Below are 21,444 nucleotides of genomic sequence, written 5' to 3'. Positions count from 1 at the left end.
TTTGAAACCATACACTTTATCAAAATATTACTTAACATTATAATTCATCCATAATTTGCTGTATTACGGTCCCGACGCACTTCCATGTATTTAGTTTTCTCTGCATTTACTTCTAAACCCATGTCCCAGCATGCGTTTAATAAGATTTCTATATTTATATCTATTGTTCTCCTATCATCCCCTATTGAATTTACATCATCAGCATATGCCATAACCCTTTGAATACCATTCAACTCTGGGCCCTGTTTGCTATTTTTGATTTTTCTTATAGCATATTCTCGATCAAACTTAAATCATAATGACGACAACCCATCTTCTTGTTTCAGGCCATTTTCGACCTGAAAGTTCGTGGAAGAAAACTTTCCTACCCGGACTTTACTTTGGGATTCATTTACATATATCTTAATTAATCTAATTAGCATTCTCGGTATTTCAAGTTCTGTAAAAGCGCTGTATAAAGTTTTCCCTCGAACCCAGTCGTACGCTTTTCTAAAATCAATAAATAGCTGATGTGCCGAGATATTGTATTCCCACTTTTTTCGAGTATTTGGTGAATGATAAATATTTGGTCGATAATTGAGCGATTTCGTCTAAATCCGCACTAATAATATCCAATAATTTCATTGCGTATGATGTCAATCTTGCTTATATATTATTACAAAAGATTTTGTAGGATGTTGACTCAGGAGAAACGCCTCGATAATTATTATATCCAGTTTTGTCGCTTTTCTTGTAAATTGGAACAATGATTGATTCTTTCCATTCTTGTGGCAATTCTTCCTTCTTCCAGATAAAGATAATAAGTTTGTGTATCTTGTTCCACTATTTTTCGCCTCCAGATGAAGTTACTTAAGCCGGAATTTCATCTACACCCGGAGATTTGTGTTTCTTTAATTTCTTTATAGCTTTTTCTACTTCTATTCAGTTGGGTTCTGGAATATACGGTTCTGGAGTATGTATCTCCTTTTCTCCAAGCACACTAGTATTTGGTTGCGTTTCAAGCAAATCGTCAAAAAATCTTTTCATCTATTTAAGATGCTGTCCGTATCAGTGAGAAGTGTACCTAGTTAGGTGGCTTAGTGAAAAAATCGTGCAAAACGTGATACTAACATGCCACTTTCAGGTATAATGTGTACTTATGTAAGGACAAAACATAGATATAGACCCAAACTTCTGGGTGAGTGGTTTGCCTCGTATGATGTCATCAATATGGCCGCCAGCTGAATTAATTTTCTTAAATTAAAAAAAATAATAACTTGGCTATCGTTCAACATAGAAACTTCGTTCGTGCTTTATTTGTGAGAACATACTCCAGATCTTGAATTAGGTAGAAAATACCTTATAAATATGGCCGCCATTTTTAAAAATGGCATCTCAAACTGAAAAGAAAGCATTACTCGAAAACAATTCTTACGTTTAGCGGTGAATAGTTATAAAACGAGTAGGAATTCACAAAAACACTTCGAAATAATCGAAATCCCAAGTATCAAGAGCTTTCAAACGGCACATTTATTGTTGTTGTATCAATGTAAATAACAATTACAAAATTAATAGTTTTATTTGTTTTTGTGTCTTTTTAGGTTCGCCCTTGAGGTAACTTCTGCTTTTGATTAGTTTGGAACACATTTCACAGAGAAACCATGTTGAAGGGAAAGAAGAGTCAATTAATCAGTCTTGACCAAGATTTGCAACGTGTAGTGAGTGTCAGAGTTGAAAACATTATTAACTGGAACCTATGTATTTTGTGTCAAGAACATTCATTTGAAAAAACTCGTATGTCCAAGGGAAACCAAAAGATCAGACGTTGGCGCCGGATATAGGGCTTTGTGTAATGATTTACTATCATATAAAGAAAACGATAGGCTTCCATCTAACATCCGCCTTGAATTACTTGATGGCGGAAGCGGTCTCGAGGAAACCATTACCAGAAATGAGGGTAAATTTCATAACACGTGTAGAAACAGAATCGATCGAAGCAAACTTCAGAGGATAATAAAAGAAAAGCAAAACGACGAAGATGTAATTGTTGATAGTGCCCCGTCTACTCGTTCAACGTCCACGCAGGTGACGTCAAGTACACCTGCTTCTTCTGTGATGCAGACGCCACATCTGATGCACTGGTCAACGTTCGTACTCTTGAATTAAATAACCGAGTTCGTGATGCAACTGTTACTTTTTGTGACACTAAGTTATTAGCAAAATTTAGCAGCGGTGATATGGTCGCTACGGAATCTAAATATCATAAAAAGTGTTTGGCTCAGTTATACAATCGTGTACGTAAAGTAACAAGTGACAGGAAGGGAACTGAAGAAAGAAATTATGCATTAATATATGGGATGATGCTATCGGAAGTGATTTCCTATCTTCAAGATGCGCTGCAGACAGAAAGCCTCCCAGTGTCCAAAGTAGCTGACATTGAAAGACTTGTAATTCGTCGCCTGATGGAACTTGGCGTTACTGATGCAGAGAAGACGGTACACAGCTCGAGGCTTCGGGAGAGAATTCTAACCTGTATACCTGAGCTAACAGAAGTAAACAAAGGAAAATACATTCTTCTTATTAATCAGTCTAATGTGGGAGAAGCTGTTCACAGCGCATATATGTATAACTCTGAACAGAATGGAATGTCCTTAGCTAGAGCAGAATCTATTCTAAGGACCCACATTTTCAAATCTACCCCAAAATGTAATGGACATTTTACCAGCAAGAGCCAAATGGAGTCCGTTCCTGTAGTGCTGACAACGTTTATGAAAATGTTTCTGGAAGGACCAAACATTTCAAATGAGGAATGTGTGGATGCGAGTACAGCAGCATTATCGCTATCTCAAATAATTAAGTTCAACTGCATAAAGCGGAGACGAAATAATAATTGTCAAGAGAAAACCCGTCATTCACTGGAAAATGAAACTCCCTTATCACTGTACATTTGCTTGGTTATTCACACGAAAACACGGAAGAAAGGCTTTATAGAAGGACTAAACAAACTTGGATTATGTGTATCATACGATCGAATTCGCGAAGTATCAGCAACACTAACCAATAAACTTTGTCAATATTTTAAGGACCAGAATGCCGTGTATCCTCCTGGTCTGGTTCTAAATAGGTTATCTGTGCTCCCATAGATAATATCGATCATAATCCATCTTCGAACACTTCCCAGGAAGCGTTTCATGGAACTGCCATATCATTAATTCAAAAAGTGCCCGATGATGACAGTCTCCCCATTTGTTGGTAAGTGATAAGGAATGAACAAAGATCACTAGCCCATTACCTGATTGGTACACTCGCATCCCTACAACATCAGTGAGGAAAACTGCTAAAATCACTGCATTTGAAAATGAAATTTTAACGTTATTTCAGAGCACAATCCTTTTTGTGAAAAGTGGCTGCAAATGATAGGAGTAATTGATCTGGAAAGTTCTGAAACCATTCAGCATATTGCGCGGAGTGCTTTGTATACAGATGCTGACATACCTCCTCCATCAAAGATGCGTGTGTATTACTTCCCGTATTGCATGATTCAATAACATCAGTAGCAGTCGTTCGTCATTGCTTTGATATCATTAAGCAAGCACTGTTGTCATTAAATTCATTCCAGATACCTGTGTTTACGTGTGATCAACCAGTGTATGCTATTGCGAAACAGGTGCAGTGGTCCATGAGTGATGTGTATGGAGAAGACAAGGTGGCTATAATGATGGGTGCACTTCACATAGAAATGGCTGTGCTGAAAGTGCTAGGGGACTGGCTCACAGGGAGTGGATAGGCAGAACTTCTTTCAGAATCAGCGGTCCTCACTTATGGTAAAGCTGAGCAATGTCCTCGAGATATTCGTGTTAAAAGAACGAGATATACACACGAGGTTACATACGCAACACTGTATCTATTTCTAAGACTAGCATATCAAAATAGTTTGCTACAAAGAGTGATAAGCAACCGACTTTTGAGGAGTAGATTACAGTTCGTCTGAACGAATCCTACCAGTTCAAATACTGGTACACAGTGTTTCAGCTGCAGTCTTTACTGTTCCTTCTTTTCCACAGCATTCAGGCAGAAAATTTTGAAAAGTTCATCCTTTCGCTAAAGTTGTTGTGCCCATGGATGTTTTTTACTGATCTTACATGTTATGCGAGGTGGATGCCAGTTGTCATCAACACTTTGCAAGAATTAAGGACAAAACATCCATCTATTTACTAGGAGTTTCAGCAGCGAGGGAATTTGTTAGCTCTACAAGTGGACGTCCCTACACATGTATATCGCATGATCACATGCATGAACAGTGTAATAAAGATCTGAAAGGTGATAGGGGCGCCGTTGGGTTGTTTGACAATCCCGGAGCTCTGTTGAAGTGGTTCCTTTCTGGACCCGTTATCATGAACCTGTTTCATCAGTTTGAGAATGACAGTGGTATATGCAGCACCATAAATAATGACATCGAAGTCCACTATGAAGACACGCCAGCCGCTAACAAGCGGTTCTTCCAAGACATATAAACGCTAATGGACGTATTCCAGCGAGATGATCGAAATCCATTCACTCAAGATAATAATGTGCTTTTCTCTCTATCGAATGAAATTGTAGCCCGATGATGACGCAGTACGTTGCGTTTGCATTGCTGAACCCATTGGCAAAGAACAATACCAAAATTACGTGAAGGATTGCCTTGTGGGATGTAAGAAGTTAATTTACTACAAAATCCCCACGAACAACCTTCTTCCATTTGATCGACCTATACGAAAAGTAACAAAAGAACAGCAGAAAGTGACAATCCTAAAAAACGACTGTGCTCTGTTTAGCTGCCTATTCATAGCATGTCAGAAACGAGAAAACGACCTCTCAGACTTTTTCACACATGAAAACCTTGAGTTTCCTCCATCACTATCAGAAGATGGAACTCTCCGCAAAGCCAAAAAATCTGACATCATCACATGCTTAGAAAATTGTGGAGATTCTTAACACGTGGAGTCAATCGCTACATGCATAATTGTGGATGGACCAGCGATCGTCCACATGCTGAAACCACTCCCCCAGCAGATATTCAAAGAATACAGATAGACAATATTTTATCCCTATATTGCAGCAATGTTATCCAAGATTGAAAGACTAGATGTTATTTTCGACGCTTACTTGCAGCGTAGCTTGAAATTGAGCGAGCAGAGAAAGCGTGGTAGTGGACCACGAGTAAAAGTAAGCGGATCAGCGCGTATTCCTAGAAACGCCTATTTTCCTACAAAACGCCGAGAATAAATCAGACCTTTTCAGGTATCTTGCTAGTGATGTGAGTGAAATTGAAATACCACAAGAGAAGACTATTATTTTCTCTAATGGCTGTGGAGTATCTTTTAATTCCAGTCTTGATCTCTCTTTTCTTTCTTCATGTGAGCACGAGGGAGCTGACACACGCATGTTACTGCATGAAAGACCTGCCAGTCAGCACGGCCATAGCTCGATTATGATCCGAACGATCGATTCTGATGTTGTGGTAATTGCCGTTCATACATTTAACAAACTAAAGCTACAGAGTCTGTGGATTGAGTATGGAGTTGGAAAAAATCTCAGGTACCTTCCCATCCATCAGTACGTGAATAATCTTGGAATAAATATGTGTATTGAACTTATTTGCTTACACGCATTCACTGGTTGCTGTAATGGAACATTACAATTTAACGTAATGATATTTTTGATGGGAGGGTCCCGGAAATTTTTGCACCGACTGTACTTCCTATTTAGCAAAAATTTCTTTCGATTCATATAAGTTATTTAATTGTTCGTCATTTTATTCCAAATTAACATGGAAGACGGTAAAAAATTGTTTAGGAATCGTATTTTGGGGATTCATATCTTTATTTATATATTAACTAATTATAAATCTTATATATGCATATTTTAAATGGACGATTACAAATCTCACGGTGTCAGTGCTATTCGGAAATATAGGCCCATCATTGGATGGAATTTTGAAATAATTAACCAATCTAAATTTTGGCACAAATTAACGTAATGATATTTTTGATGGGAGGGTCCCAGAAATTTTTGCACCGACTGTACTTCCTATTTAGCAAAAATTTCTTTCGATTCATATAAGTTATTTAATTGTTCGTCATTTTATTCCAAATTAATATCGAAGACGGTAAAAAATTGTTTAGGAATCGTATTTTGGGGATTCATATCTTTATTTATATATTAACTAATTATAAATCTTATATATGCATATTGTAAATGGACGATTACAAATCTCACGGTGTCAGTGCTATTCGGAAATATAGGCCCATCATTGGATGGAATTTTGGAATAATTAACCAATCTAAATTTTGGCACAAAATTTTAGTCTCTCCTCACCCCTCTTTTGGTACCAATGTTCATCTAAAGATCCGGTTCAATCCAGATTTTACCATTTTTTATTCGTTTTAAATACTCCACCGCCAAAAAAGCTTTACTTTGATAGGTGCAGTTACCCACGCTGCATATTAAGGCGCGATCGTCTTCACTCTACTTCGTCGATTCGGAAGAGAAATCTGCGTGTTTGATCGGCTAGTAAATATGAAGGAATTTTGACAGTAAAACCGAGTAAGAAAGGTAAATAGTATATCCAGGTCAAAAATACTCTACCAGGAAGCACAGGAGCTCAAATTTAGAAAATCGTAACAGTTAAAACAGACTAAAATCTAAGTGAAATGTAGCCGGATACATAGGACGCCATGCCGGATGTAAATATTTAGTGTGGACAGGTTCGACATTACGTGCATTTAATTTGGTGTGCTAAACTCTTCATTTGCTTCGATTCAGAAATTTCAGTACAGTGATTATCCTTTTCACCCCTCCCAATATTATATACAGCTAAGACCTGTCCGAGTAGTAATTTATTAATATAGATAGTGATTTTTTTCTTACTAATCCACATGGCGGTATTCTGAGTTTCGTAATCTTTATAACATGAGAATGATGGCTTAGGTTAACTCTAAGGGCTTCTGTTTTCATCCCGAATTGGGATAGCTTCCAGTAGGAATGGGTTAAATATTTAATTATCTAGGTTTCCTTTCCTTTTAGGGAGGGGAACCTCAAAATTAATAGCTTTAGTATGTTCCCCTTGAACACGTTTTGACTAGTATCTGATAAAATATCATGAGTTAATCAGGACTAATTGGTTCGGTTTTCACCGCCCATTTCCTTCCCCTACATCAGATGGAGCCGATTTGAACAAAAAAATGGTAAACTCTGATGAGTTCTATGTGTGTTAAATGTATAATAAGATAAATGGTAGTGATGATTGGTGTGTATTGGCATGATGTGTCTTGTAGTTTAAGTAGTATGTGTATATTTGTAATGTAGTAAACATTTTCTAGTAGTAGTAATTGTGGTAGTCAAGTGATGAAAGAGTGCGTGAGTTAATGCGCTAGTAAATATGGACAGTGTAGTATTTACTATGCGATATTTTTTTTATTCCGTCATTAAGTGAACTTATAATCCATATATGAAAGTGAACGAAACAAAGTACAATAATTCAGTGTACAAGGTCACATTTCGTGGTTTACAGTTCGATCAAATAGTTACTAGCGCCCTTGTGTCGAAATTCCGTACTATCAGTCGTGCATATTTTACCATTGAACCCAGTTATTGATTTAGATTTCACAAAATTGACCTTTATTTTCGAATTAAAACCGAGTAAACACAATTTCCGTCCCATATGAACAGATAGTTGGATAATGTGATTTGACACTTTAATATTCTGAAAACTGCAACATTCTGTGTAATCCGGTAATGAAAATATTTAAGTAAATAAACTATGCATAGATTCTTAACCGAAGTCAGCCAATGTGATGCTATTTCCATTCTGAAATTATGATATTGAATTCCAATTCTTTTCTTGTAGTTGCAGAATAATTTTCATTGTTGCTGTCAGAATGTTATCACATTCAGCAATATTATCGCGTATATTTTATTTTTTGTGAATATATCTATATAGAGATTTGTTTTAAAACAGCTGCGAAGTAAGATATAGGATGGTTTGTGTGGCAAAGAAGTCTTGGGTTCGAGTAATGTTTCTTGCGTGTTGGTCGGGACGCGATTTATAGATTTTTTTAAGTATTATGATGAAATGTGTATGTAGGCTGGGCGTAGATAGAGGAGACAGGGTGTTTTTAAAATATAACGTCGTAGTAAATGGAAAAAGATGATGATATGAATATATGAATATTTATTTGATATGAATATGAATATTGTAGCAAAAGTGAATAGATGATAGGACACCCGTATAGTGTATACATGGGCCCAGTGTATTTTAGCCATATTATATATATATATATATATATATATATATATATATATATATATATATATATATATATATGAAACGTAAATGTGTGGTGAGAATCGTTTCGAGTCCTGACCTCCACACCGAGGCATCACTCGACAAGGTAGGCGAGTTATATATCAGCATGTATTATTACTTCGCAGTTGAGTATGCCATAACAGTAGTATTTATTTATTTCAATCTCGTCTGACAGCAGGGTAGGGATAGCATCATGTAATGGCTAACTAAATGTAATTGTTCATCGATCACGATACCAAATAGTTGGGCTGTTGTGAATTATGTTTACAGTCGGTTATGAAAGAGAAGATCCTACGACTCTGAGATTTTCTTTTTCATATTACGCTACCGTACAGTGTTTGTAGACTGAATAGGACAGAAAGGATTATAGAATCAAAACAATTAGTTATTGAAATTTATTATACCGTACCCGGGTATCGACCCCTCCTCCCTTGAATATTTTCGTTTTCTTTTCTTAGTTTCCAAACTAGATAGTGATGGAAATTAATAGATGCCTCAAAATTTAGCGCATTCTGCGAAGGGTAGCTATCGGTGAAGTTTGGCAATAGAAATCACCGATCCAAAATCCAGTTTATTTATTTTTTTTTATTTTGTCAAATCACTAATTAGGGTCTCTCTTATTTCATTGCCTTCGGTCTAATTTTCGCACTTTCCTCTAGATCCTTTCTCAGTTTCTTAGAGGTCGGATGATTTTTTTTCTTTTGAAATTCTAAATTAACGCCGTCTCTAACCTTCCGGAGGATTCCGGGATCTGCAAGGGTGTTGACCGGATACGGTGAGTGGTGGGACTTCCCTAAAGCCTTTGTCTTTCCGAAAATCCCATCGGGGACACAGACTTGTCTCATCTTCGCAGACATCTTTTTCGGCTATTTATTTGGTAAGCCGAACCCCTTTTGGCATAAAAGAGAATATTTGGTTATATTATGTTGTATACGTAAATTCGACCACTTATCTTTGTAGTGTTCTGTCTCCTCTCTCTTTACCTATACTTCTTCTACTTCTTCTCTAGAGTTTTTTTTTTAAATTTTCAACCTTCCCCCCCGATTTTGAAAGTATAATATATCAATGAATTAATGTATAATATATATATATATATATATATATATATATATATATATATATATATATATATATATATATATATATATATATATTAACCGAAATGACCAGCTGAGACATCTCAAGACACGATTCGTTTGATGAAATAGTTAGGGACTGGGTTTACATTATATTTGGCCCATCGACGAAGTGAGTAACGATTCGGTACACCGTAATTTCCACTTTCATTCCTTCACCATTGTCCGTCTGGGATTCTTTTTTTATCCAGTGGTCACTTTCCATTTAGTTTATTTCCGTGAATGTTGTTGTAATATTGGGCCCAAAGTTAAGATAAAAATTGTATTGTTTATACATGTTCATGTATTTAAGAATGTTCTAGGTTACGTGCCTGCCTCACAAGTTTTTTTTCTTACTTTGATCTACTCTCCAATTGAATATGTAAAAAATTTAAAATTAATAGACGCGCGGTATAAATGAAAATAATATTTTATGATGAGATGTCGGAAGTTTTGTTTCTTGGTGTAATGTTGCAACCTTCTTGGACAAATTAGTGTTGGGGTTATGTAATTAAATTTGTGCGCGTATATTAAAAATATATAAATATATATAGAGAGAGAGACGTCGAAATGTAAATATGTATGAAATATAGAGTATTAAAGTGAAATGTAAAATGTTAAATTTAGAATATGGATATATGTAAGAGCACCGCATCTGCCCCATACGTTTATTGGTTGCCATGGGTTTTAAGTAATGTTTTCCGACGAATGGAGTGATGTAGTCTAATTTTCTTTTTAAGGAATACCGCCAAGAACTTAAATATTTTTTTTGTTCTGCATAAATGTAACTAGTAATCAATAATGTAAACAGTTTCAATGGCATGCATTTCAAAATAACGGCAGGTCTAAAACGTAATCCAATCCCTCGACAAATATTATCCTTTAGTGTTCAACCAGAATTTTTTTTTGGAAAGTGTACCTAGAATCCCCCCTGTTTTCCAATGTGTATCCTATGACTTAACCAGTGTTTTACCACGATATAAATCACCACAATCCTCCCAACTAGTGAAGATCTTCTCAAATATAAATACTATGAATAAAAGTTATAAGTAATTCACAAATAAAGTGTTATGATGCATACAAGTGATGAATGACTAACTAGTGACCTGGAGTTACTAAATAATGAATCCAAAAATGGACTGAACCGAGAGGAGAATTCTCCTCTGACCAAATATCGTCGTTGAAATCCCTAGATGGGTAGAACTTTCAATATGCAAATACAGCTACAAACTGGTAGTTCGTATATGCTGGATAAATGGTTATTATAAAGCAAAAATATATGTGTATAAACATAAACTGAATTTAAATCGAGCGAAATGTGTTGGACACTACCTTTAGTGCATTAATAGTGATCTCGAATGCTGGAGTTTGATATACGCTACAGGACGTACCAAGAATACTTTTTTTTAATGTCTCGACGTGAGGTAGAGACTCATAAGTTCTAGTACACCTAAAAGTTTTTTTTTTCTTTTCTTTCATCTTTGTCCAATTTTCTTTTTAAAGTGAAATAAGTGTCTTCTTTGCGTATGTCGCAAATCATAATTTGCTTTAGCATGCCTAAGATATAATATATGTAATTATTTTTTTTATTTGTCAAGATGATTGAATATATAAAAATTTACTAAAATATAACTCTATGTATTCTATTAACATATAACCAATAACTTGTGCCTTTAAGATTTTCTTTGTAATTGTTTTTCCTTTTCACTATGAATGTAATAAACTATTTTTACCCTTGTAGCTAGTTGGTTTCCTTTAAACATACATACACTGTCCTGAGTGAGTGAGCGAGTGAATGCATGATACATTTAATTTAAGTAATTTTAGTAATATCATTTGTAATATTAACATCTAAAATATATGTGTCATGTTTTAATATATGTGTTAAGGTAAATAACCTAGGTCATGAAAGACCGCTACTAACAAATTTAAAGTCGGCTCTAGGGGAGAGTCAAAATAACGGGATGAGCCTAAATACGACATCTTTCTTCCAGGAAGTTGAAACTCTTATTGAGACGATACATAAATTTTATATTGAGTTTATAAGTTTAATTTTTTTTCTATTCCTGGCTAATTCATATGTGTGGTCGATCTCAGATCATGGAGTTATGATGTTGGATAGTTGTCAATTATGGTTTGAGATTAAATTACAAAGAATTAAATTTCACTTTTCTCATTTCCAGGTCTAGGTCTGGGCAACCCCACGAACGTGGTGCCTGGAGCTAGGTCTGGGTGGTATGAGGGAACATGTGTCTATTCCACATCACTTCAAAGTTGATTCTCCACTAATAGTATTTGTAACGATTTACCGGATAATAACCATTCGAATTCATTACTATATCTCCTAAATCATCTAGTAATCCATTCTCATTTAAAATCCTCAATCTTTCCTTTTCCCTCTCCTTTTCTTTTTTTCTTTTCTTATTTCTTTCTACTTCTCTCCCCTCCTCTCCCTTCTCACTCTTTCTTTTCTTATTTCTAACAGAACTGAAAAACTAATTAGGTCTGACTGGGAGTAGTCGCTATCAGCACGGTCTATAAATTCGATTCGATAAGTTTCTTCGAAAGTCCGATTTGGGATAATTACCTCTAAAATGAATATATACAGAGACTAAGAATAATAATATAATTTATTCAAAATTTACTTTACTAGAAAATATTTATAGTTTCAATTAGTAGTAGATATTTCATTATCACTCTTGCTAAGTTCAGGCGACTCCTCCTTCAACCACGATGTTAGTTGTCACACGCCCTAAAATAAATTTACGTTTTCAGAAGTGGCGAACCGTGACAACAAGTTTAGTTATCACGCCCAAAGTCGTTTTTCATTGCGATAACACCCGAGCCTTTGCAGAACGTGGGAAGAAAACCGCACGGGACGTCTGGCGGAAAACTCCTGATATTAATAAAGCATTTATGGAGCTGTCTTCTTGTCCACGCAGTATTTCGCCATTCGAGAAAGTTCAACAATTTACAATTCTTTGGTATGACCGTAATAGCATCACTCAAACTGTAAACGAATGTAGGAAATTTCTAGTGACAAAAAAGAGCCGAACTATTGAGAGTGTGCACCCTACAGAAGCAGCACTTTTTGAACACACCAAACGTGCAGTTTTACAAGCTGATTACATATGGTCGTAGTGGTGTAAACCAGTTCTCATTATTCCAGATCCTCAACATTGGGGCTGGAGAGAAGTGAATGATGAGTATGAACCTTTTTGGACTCAGCTGCCAGATGCATCAAAACACTGCCAGGAGCTTGCGCAATGTGGATGTAAAACAGTATGCACTCCGTGTAAGTGTTCAAATCTGACACTTGATTATACAGCACTTTGTATTTGTGATGGTAAATGTTCTTACTAAAAAAGAACACTGTTGAAGTGCTTCAGACACAGTAATTCTTTTCATAGCTGCAAATCAAGTTTTTTCCCCTAACCTAAGTACCCGTTATTCCTGAAAGTGGCATGTTGGTAACATATTTTGCAGGATTGTGACTTGTGACCCATCTACCTGCAATCTGGCATCTTTTGTAAATATTTTATTTTTATAGTATTGCACTTAGTATTACCAAAAATGAAATATCTCCGTTAGTTTTAAAGATAAAGCAATGATATTGGTGCCGTTTGAAAACTCTTGAAATGCTGGATTTCGATTATTTGGAAGTGTTTCTGTGAATTCCTACTCGTTCCATAGTTATTCACCGTTAAACGCAAAAATTGTTTTCGAGTAATATTTTCTTTTCACTTTGAGACGCCATTTTTAAAAATGGCGGCCATATATATAAGATAATTTCTACTTAATTAAACACCTGGAGTATGTTCTCACAAATAAAGCACGAATGAAGTTTCTATTTTGAACGGTAGCCAAGTTATTATTTTTTAATTTAAAAAAATTCATTTAGCTGGCGGCCATGTTGATGACGTCATGCCAGGCAAACCACGCCCCCAGAAGTTTGGGTCTATATCTATATTTTGTCCTTACATAAGTACACATCACCCTTGAAAGTGGCATGTTGGTATCACATTTTGCACGATTCAACATTATATTGACGTTAAGCCACCTAACTAACCGTCAGATTTCTTTAATATATAAGCACGAGGTTGATAGCCTTTCTTAAATTCGCTGATTCCCTTATACATTTCACGGATGTTTTTATTTTTACTATAATCTTCAATTTCCTTCATTTTAGCTTGCAAAACATCGCGTTTCTTTGTTAGAGAAGTTTTGGAAGTTTCTCGCCTGATATCTGCGAAATGTTGTGTAGTTATTTCATTCGGATTTTGTAGCCGGCGTAATTTGCCTGTTTTCTCTTCTCTGCTAGTTTTATGCATTCCTGGTCGAACCATGGTTTGTTCCTACGTATTTCCGCGTGTCCCAATTTTTCTTTTGGTGAATGCTATCTCTAATTTCATACAGGTATCCTAAACACTAGTTTATTCCGATTCTTGTAAAGCCGAGAATCTATTCGAAATCTCAAACTGATATTCCTCTGTTATCTGGCTCTCTTCTAATTCTCTTACCTGCTTAAGTATATAAGTTTAGTAATTAATATTATACAATATGTGTTTGTCATTTACCAGTACGAGTAGAATTTAAGGTACATGCATTCGGTAATCAAGATAATATTTACATACATATAATATTGTGGTACAGTTGGGTAATAATAATATTTAATAAGATCCACATTATTTTAACCCATGAAAATGTCCATGTAATATTATAGTGTTTCATATACAAAATATTATCAAGTTGAATCAACGGGTATAATTATTTCAAATGTTTATATTTTTCCAAATGTCTAAAATTAAATTTTCAATTGTTATATATCAAGTTTAACATACATGCATGCATTATGACTCACTGAGCACCTTTAATTTTTGTATCCACAAGGTAGTGTTTCATAGTCTGTCTTAGTGTGGAAATTTAATCGTCGTCTCATGTTGTTCACTACTCTGAGCATTTCAGTTTCAGGTTTGTAACTGATTATATATCCAGGTTTACGAGTAATCTTCTGTGGATTCAACAACGTTTTACTTTCAACTTTTCTTCTACAAAATTATTATAATGCTCAAGATGATTACTTGACGTGCCCTAGAATTTCAAGTAATTCATCTAATTTTATGCACGTAATCTGATTTTCCAGTTTGAATATTTTTCATTTTGTATGGATTATTCGTCGCTCCATACTCTATAATGACATCTATTACCCACCCTTCTGGAACTTCTTTTGTTAATTCTGCTAAGGAAGACCATTTCGCAAACTTAGATTTTTCAGGTCGTGGTTGAAATATATAATACGGTTTGTGTCACAGTACATTGTCAGATTCAACGTAAGTCAGAAGGTCGTAAAGCTTAAGCTTTTTCCATAATGTTATGAATGCTGCAGGCACAACATTTGAAAATTTGTTCGGTTTGTTTTCATTTTCTCTGTCTTTATATGCTACAATTAAATGTTTCTGTCCTATGGGAATTACTGACTGCACCTCACATTGTAGTGCATATACATACGTCATAAATTTTTCTCGAGTATTGACGATTATGAAAGATATGTTATTTTCCCCGTTTTCCATAAAGTGAAATCAAAAACATTTTTGAAATATATCTTAATCCCTGATTGTACTCTATATTCTCATAATTTAATTGTATTCCTTCATGTGTAAAATATTCTTCAATGTACTTTTCCTGTTCTTCTTTCGTACTGTATTCTGCACGAAAGCCTGAAGCTTCCTGCTTTATTTGAAGGAGTGTATTTTCATACTTGCGAAACAATCTATTTGAATATTCATCTTCAGATCCCATAAGCAAAAATTCCCATTTTTTTATTTTTAGTATTTTTTTCGGCACTTGATCCCTCTATGTAATTCAAGGGTACAAAACGTAGTTGTAAAGGCGCGATCATTTTCACAATGGGTATCATCGTCAATATTACTTTCCAACATACATCATCGACATAGACCAAATAACAATTCTCCATTTGATGTGTAAAGTAAGATATAAATCGGATAGTGGAAGAAGAGTACGCTTTAAGAGACCATGGGTTTTTGAATGTCTGAAAAAATGGCCCTTTATGAATTTTTGCTTACCTATTAGGTGAGGTTTACTGGTCATAACATAAGGGTAGACCGGTGTTACATCTAGGTAAGAATTATTTCATTACTCTCCTGTAGTGCCTTATAGGATTCTACACGAAAACCATATAAATTTTCTTTAGGGACGAGATTATCAACAAGATCATGCCATTGATATTTATTAATATACTGTATTGTTTTGCCTGATATTTATTTGGCGTCCCATTCACATTCTCATATTTCAATAATATTACATTTTCGTTTTCTCCAGTATGCGATTTTTCCTATCGTGAATTGATTTCCATCCTATATGCCTGTAGGATGATTTGAAGACAAACATTATGTTATATATGCTGACATGCTGACGAATATTAGCATAACAAAATTTACAGTAATGCCAAAAGCACCCATTAGATTGAAATAGTGTGTTTGTTTCACTCTCGTACCCATCAACCTTTTATTTGCCACCACGATTTTCTAATCCATTCGCGAGTATTCGATTTTCGTACCTCTCGTATGTTCCATATATAGTAACTACTTCAACGCTTTGAAGCTTTGTCGCTCACAGTGATCAAAGCCAAGAAGAGAAATAATTGCAATGTTATTTTCCGATAGATGCAATGTCCGATAGGTCAACATTGAATTACTTGCGATCGTGGTTGCAGAAATAAAGCACTGGAGTACGCCAGTTTTTCTTCTATTATATCTGAAAATTTAATTATTGCCTCTGCTAAGATTCTAGCATCATTCCGGCAGTAATCGAGCACTTCCTTTTGCAGGTCATACTGAATGTTTCTTTTTACAAATACTTTAGGCCATTTCATTAATTCATTGCGTTCTTCCGGACTTCGTGAATCCGGGTCAAGGTAATGTAATTCAGGAATTATTCCTACGTAACGTTTTTCGTCTGTATTAGAGAAATATGGAAAATATCCCTTTCTTAATTTTCGATTTAAGCGTATTGTCTTTGGGAGTCCAGATAACTTGATACCCATATGCAGGAAATTATCCCTAAAAATAAATTTGTTTGTTAATCTTATTTCAATGGTTTTGTGTCCTTGTGCTATTATAAAGGGTTTTTGCCACCTGAGCAAAGATGCATTACGTGTACTAAAATAACAATGAGTTCTTGTTTATCTCGATCACTCTTATCCAGTAACATCGTCTCTACATCAAATATAATGTACGAAAAGCTATTTACCTGTGTTGCTTTTGATTTTTGAACGAAACATACATGATCATGTTTTGTAGCATGTTTTAGAAAGTATTTCATCACATTATCTGAAGATTTATAAAAGAAGAACATTTAATATAAATTTTCACATTATCACAAACAATCTTTCCACTTGCAATTACGCTTTTATGATTTACAAAGAATTCTTCTGTAGGAAGTAGTCTGTGACATTTTGTATATTCGCGTTTCAAGTTATCTGTGAAAGGTAGTGCATGAAGATCATGTACGAACAATTATGATCTTGTACATGATGATAGGATTCTAAACAATGATGACTGTATCCTTGTTTGGCTAAAGGTGATCTGATATTTGTAATCAACTAAAAACGTTGATCGTAAGGGAAAATAACATTTTGCTTTCTAGCCTGCATCTCACGATATAATTCATTAAATTCACGAGTCATGCCATTTTTCTCGTAGATATTAAATTGGTAATCAGATACTAGATGATTTTGGATCTATTCGCGCCATCTAAAGTACATCCACTCTTATTCACAATGTCTATATCTACTGTGGTACACAAAGCTACTGGTTATTTGAACAAACATTTAGGATGTATGTTATGACGATATAATTGTTTAGGATTATAATCTGCTTTGACCTTCCCAAGAAGAATATACTTTTGGCAAGAAAATATACCTCTTTCTTCATAAGAATCTCTTCCTGTTGTAGAAAGTAATTAAATAAATGCAATTCTTAGTACCAAGGGTCAACGATATGTACTTTGAAAGTTACATCATCTGCGAAAAGAAATTATTCCATTACTGTTACGAGTGTTCTCCATTATAAAGACGAGAATATAAGGGTTTAGTTTAGCCTTTGGTAGCCATGACATTTATATGAGTTTTTTTAGATTACAAGCAGACCTTTCAATACTTTTGCGAACATATGTGTCCTTATGAACGTCATTAAGCGTACTACCAATAATTAGATCAAGTAGATTCCGTATGTGTGTTTTTGGGTCTTTGAATCCTGCAGCATCACGTCTAATAGTTAGGTCATTTCCCTGTAAACCAAAGTAGGAGTAGTGTTTATATGTACTTCTGACATGACAGTTGAATTTCTTATCACCAGTACTGTATATTGATGATGATGATGATGGAATCATACAAATTTCGTGTCTGATGTTGGACTTCTAGAATTCACAGTTTTCTCATATATTCAAGAAAGTCAGATAGAATTAAACCAGTAGCTTTTCCATCCATCAGCTGCATTATTTTCTACCTGATCCCGTATTTCTTCATGTTTAAACGAACAAGCTGCATGCAGATCAGTAAGGTCTCTTGCCCTCTTAAAACTGTTCAGGCTTGAGCTTCATAGTAGTGTGTATTTAACGTACGCCGCAATTTGTAATATTTAAGATTATCAACTCTAACACCAGTGGCATGACATCGTGTCCCAATTTCCCATGAGAAAATGACCTCTTAAGCTTCCAGGTAGTTTCGATCCTCTATGAAATAAAATATGGTATAGATTGTATGAATGCCATCCATCTGTAAGAATAAATTATTCAGTTATAAGTATACTTAAGAACAATATTTTAAATACAAATGATAAGCCAATAATATATATCTTAATATATCTTAATGAAAATATTTCTCAAATTTTGTAATGATAATTACAAAATTAGAACGGTAATAGTAAATAAAATATTAATTACATAATGGAAACATTGTAATTTTAATCAAGTATAAAAATACAATTTCAAGCACAATATAAATGTATGTCTTAAATATTAAGCAATTATTTACATTAGTACCTTAAGTTATTAGTGAATTGAATAGTCTTTTCTTGACTCGTAATCACTCGCAATGACATTGAAACTATAAGAATAAATAAGTAATTTATTGTTGTTTATGCGTTAAAATAGAATTGAATCCAACCATCAACAGATATACTAATTTAAGTCCATTATCTTAATTACTGATTATATTTTATCTTATTACATTAGATTTCTATTAGCTTACGTTTGGAATTCAAGCAAAAGAGGTGACTTCTTCATTTATATAAGCTTTCACTTTCTTATATTCATATAATTTGAAGTTTCACTTGAGTATGTGTTAATATGTATAAACAAATTAATATCTTCAAACGTAACAAGACTGTACATTGTCAGTGTATCTTTTCTGTATTGCATTTATCGGAAAATCGAAAAATAGTTACTGAAAGTTCAGAAGATGTAAATGAGAATTCCCGGCACAGGAAATAGTTAACATTTGTTGATGATATTTGAAATAAAAAAAATCAATAAATTATCGTTTGGAAAATGCCAATTCTACTTGTAATATTCACACTCGTATTCATAACACTGTATTTCGTTTTCCACGATTTAAAGCTGAGGCTAGGTCTGCGTTGTCTAATCTTTAGAACTGAATTTGATGAAATAATTTTGAGATTTTTAGTTGAATGTACCAATATTTACATTAACAGTGTTACAAACAAATTTGTAAATAATCGTGGTGCAAAACTTCAAGACGACACTGAAATATGTGGCTTTATTAGTATTTTGATGCTTTGGAAGAGTGCTCACAGCTTGCATTAGTGTACATTGGCTACTCATTACTTGTGTGCATAACATGCTCACAGCGACATCAGTAGGAAAATGGAGAAAGAAAATATATAAGTGTAAACAGCATATGCATAATTATGCAAAAACGTAACCAAACTTTGATAGGAAGAAATTATAAAATATTTTGATGAAATAATATTTTCTGTCGATAATACGTTTATTTGTATGCCTTTCTGGTAATTTTTGTGTAGTTATACATATTTTTAAAGAATTCTCAGATATAAATTTACAATAAAGGAAATTTTAAAATACTTTGGTACATTTATTGCTAAATACAAATACGTGTTAGTTTATTCGCGTATTACGTTTGAAAAATGAATGGTGTTGGCTTTCTTTATATATTGTCAACCCCCCTACGTAGTGCCTTATATTCCAATAGCGTATCTCCGAAAGTAGGGAGATTTTTCTGTGAACATTGTCTAAAATGCCCAGGAAATAGCTAGTAAAATATATCAAGGAAAACCAATACAATGCCGCATTTCATTATTTAAAATCTGTATTTTCATTAAACTGATTGTAATTAAAGTGTAACTGTATTGTACGTACAGGATAGGCAAAACAATACCAGATCAAACTAAACAAAGCCTAATTATTACCTCTATTTGATAACGGTGATCAGATAGCAAAAACATACATTTTAATTTGAAGATGTTGGTTGTCTTCTTGAATAAAGGTGCAGCTTAGTAAAACTCCGAAAATTTGGATGGATGAAACTACTTGGAGTTAGAACTTTAAATGTTCTTAGAACTTGATAACTGATAACTGTCAACTTCTTAATTAGTTGAGTATTACTCGTAGATTACTCGCTGTATAATTCTCTCTGTAGCAACTCTCCATTGAATTTCCCACTCGTCATCTTCTCTCCTTCTACCCCCGTTTCATCCCTGGTAGAGTATTTATCTGTACAATTTTGATTTCTGAACAGCCACCTCGATTCACGTCACTACACGTGTTTGCTTATCCCATTGCCGAAATTCACATTTCTGCAATGATCATCAAATAGACAAAATCTCCAGACGTCTATCTCCCTAATATGACAGTTTTGTCATATCCCAAAAATTGTGTTAATGTTAACAAACATTAATTACAACAAATCTTACAATACATTTTAAAATGCAACTTGACTGTTTGTTGTTCTTTGTCATAACAACATTGCAAATCCACATATCCACATATCAATGTTTACTATCTTACATAAAAACAAAACAATTACTTTGACAACATTACGATCTTATCACAATCTTGAAATAACTTTAGTAATGTCATTCCTTACCTTATTTTAATTTTGAAATTTCTTGTTTGTCTAAACTTTAATTCTGTAACATCTTCTTTTCTCTATCTTTGATTAATTTTAGTAAATCTTTGGATTATAATTCTATTTTAACCTAACTCCTCATCAATATACATAGCTTTTAAAATAAACATATTTCTCAAACTGTGTATAGAAACCTTAAAGCAGTTTATAAATACAACTTTCTACAAGAAAGACAGAAATATTAACAAAGGTTAGCAATATAATAAAGTAAAACTAATCGGCTACAGTGGTAGCCTGCGCGACTGTCCAAGACAAAATCCGCAGGCTTATTGCAGGGTTAAATGCTCCTGTAATTCCCGATAAATTATAAGTTGGACGTTCGGTGAATTAGAAACTATCACAAGAAATAAGCAGCAGATAACACATTGAAATGCAGACTATACTAAAGTTCGGAAGAGATGTATCTCTTTTATATATTCAAAAAATCCGAAAATAACCAAATATTCCGAAAGTCAAACTCCGAACTTATCCCACGAGAGGACCCGAATATTTCGCAAGTGAATGTCCGAATTCTCCCGAAGTTTAAACCCGAACATTCCAAAAGTGAAGATATGGAATTTCAAGTAAGAAAGTTACCAAAGAGTAATTTTAATAAATTAATTAAAGTATACCGAAGATAACACAAGTATCGTTAAACTGAACCGTAGTTACCTATAAATTACAGTGTACTTTTTCCCGCAAGAGTATTGTAATATGCACAATAAAATTGTGAAATAAAGAAACCCTAATTTAAATACTATGTTTCGTTTCTAGTTCATAAAACACTTTTATATACCATACTGTTTTACTCCGAAACTAGTTTCGCATTCTTCATA

The sequence above is a fragment of the Thermobia domestica genome, chromosome 4, assembly GCF_964235325.1.
Source record: "Thermobia domestica chromosome 4, izTheDome1.hap1.1, whole genome shotgun sequence".
Taxonomy (NCBI): Eukaryota; Metazoa; Arthropoda; class Insecta; order Zygentoma; family Lepismatidae; genus Thermobia; species Thermobia domestica.
Note: the sequence above shows the minus strand (reverse complement) of the source record.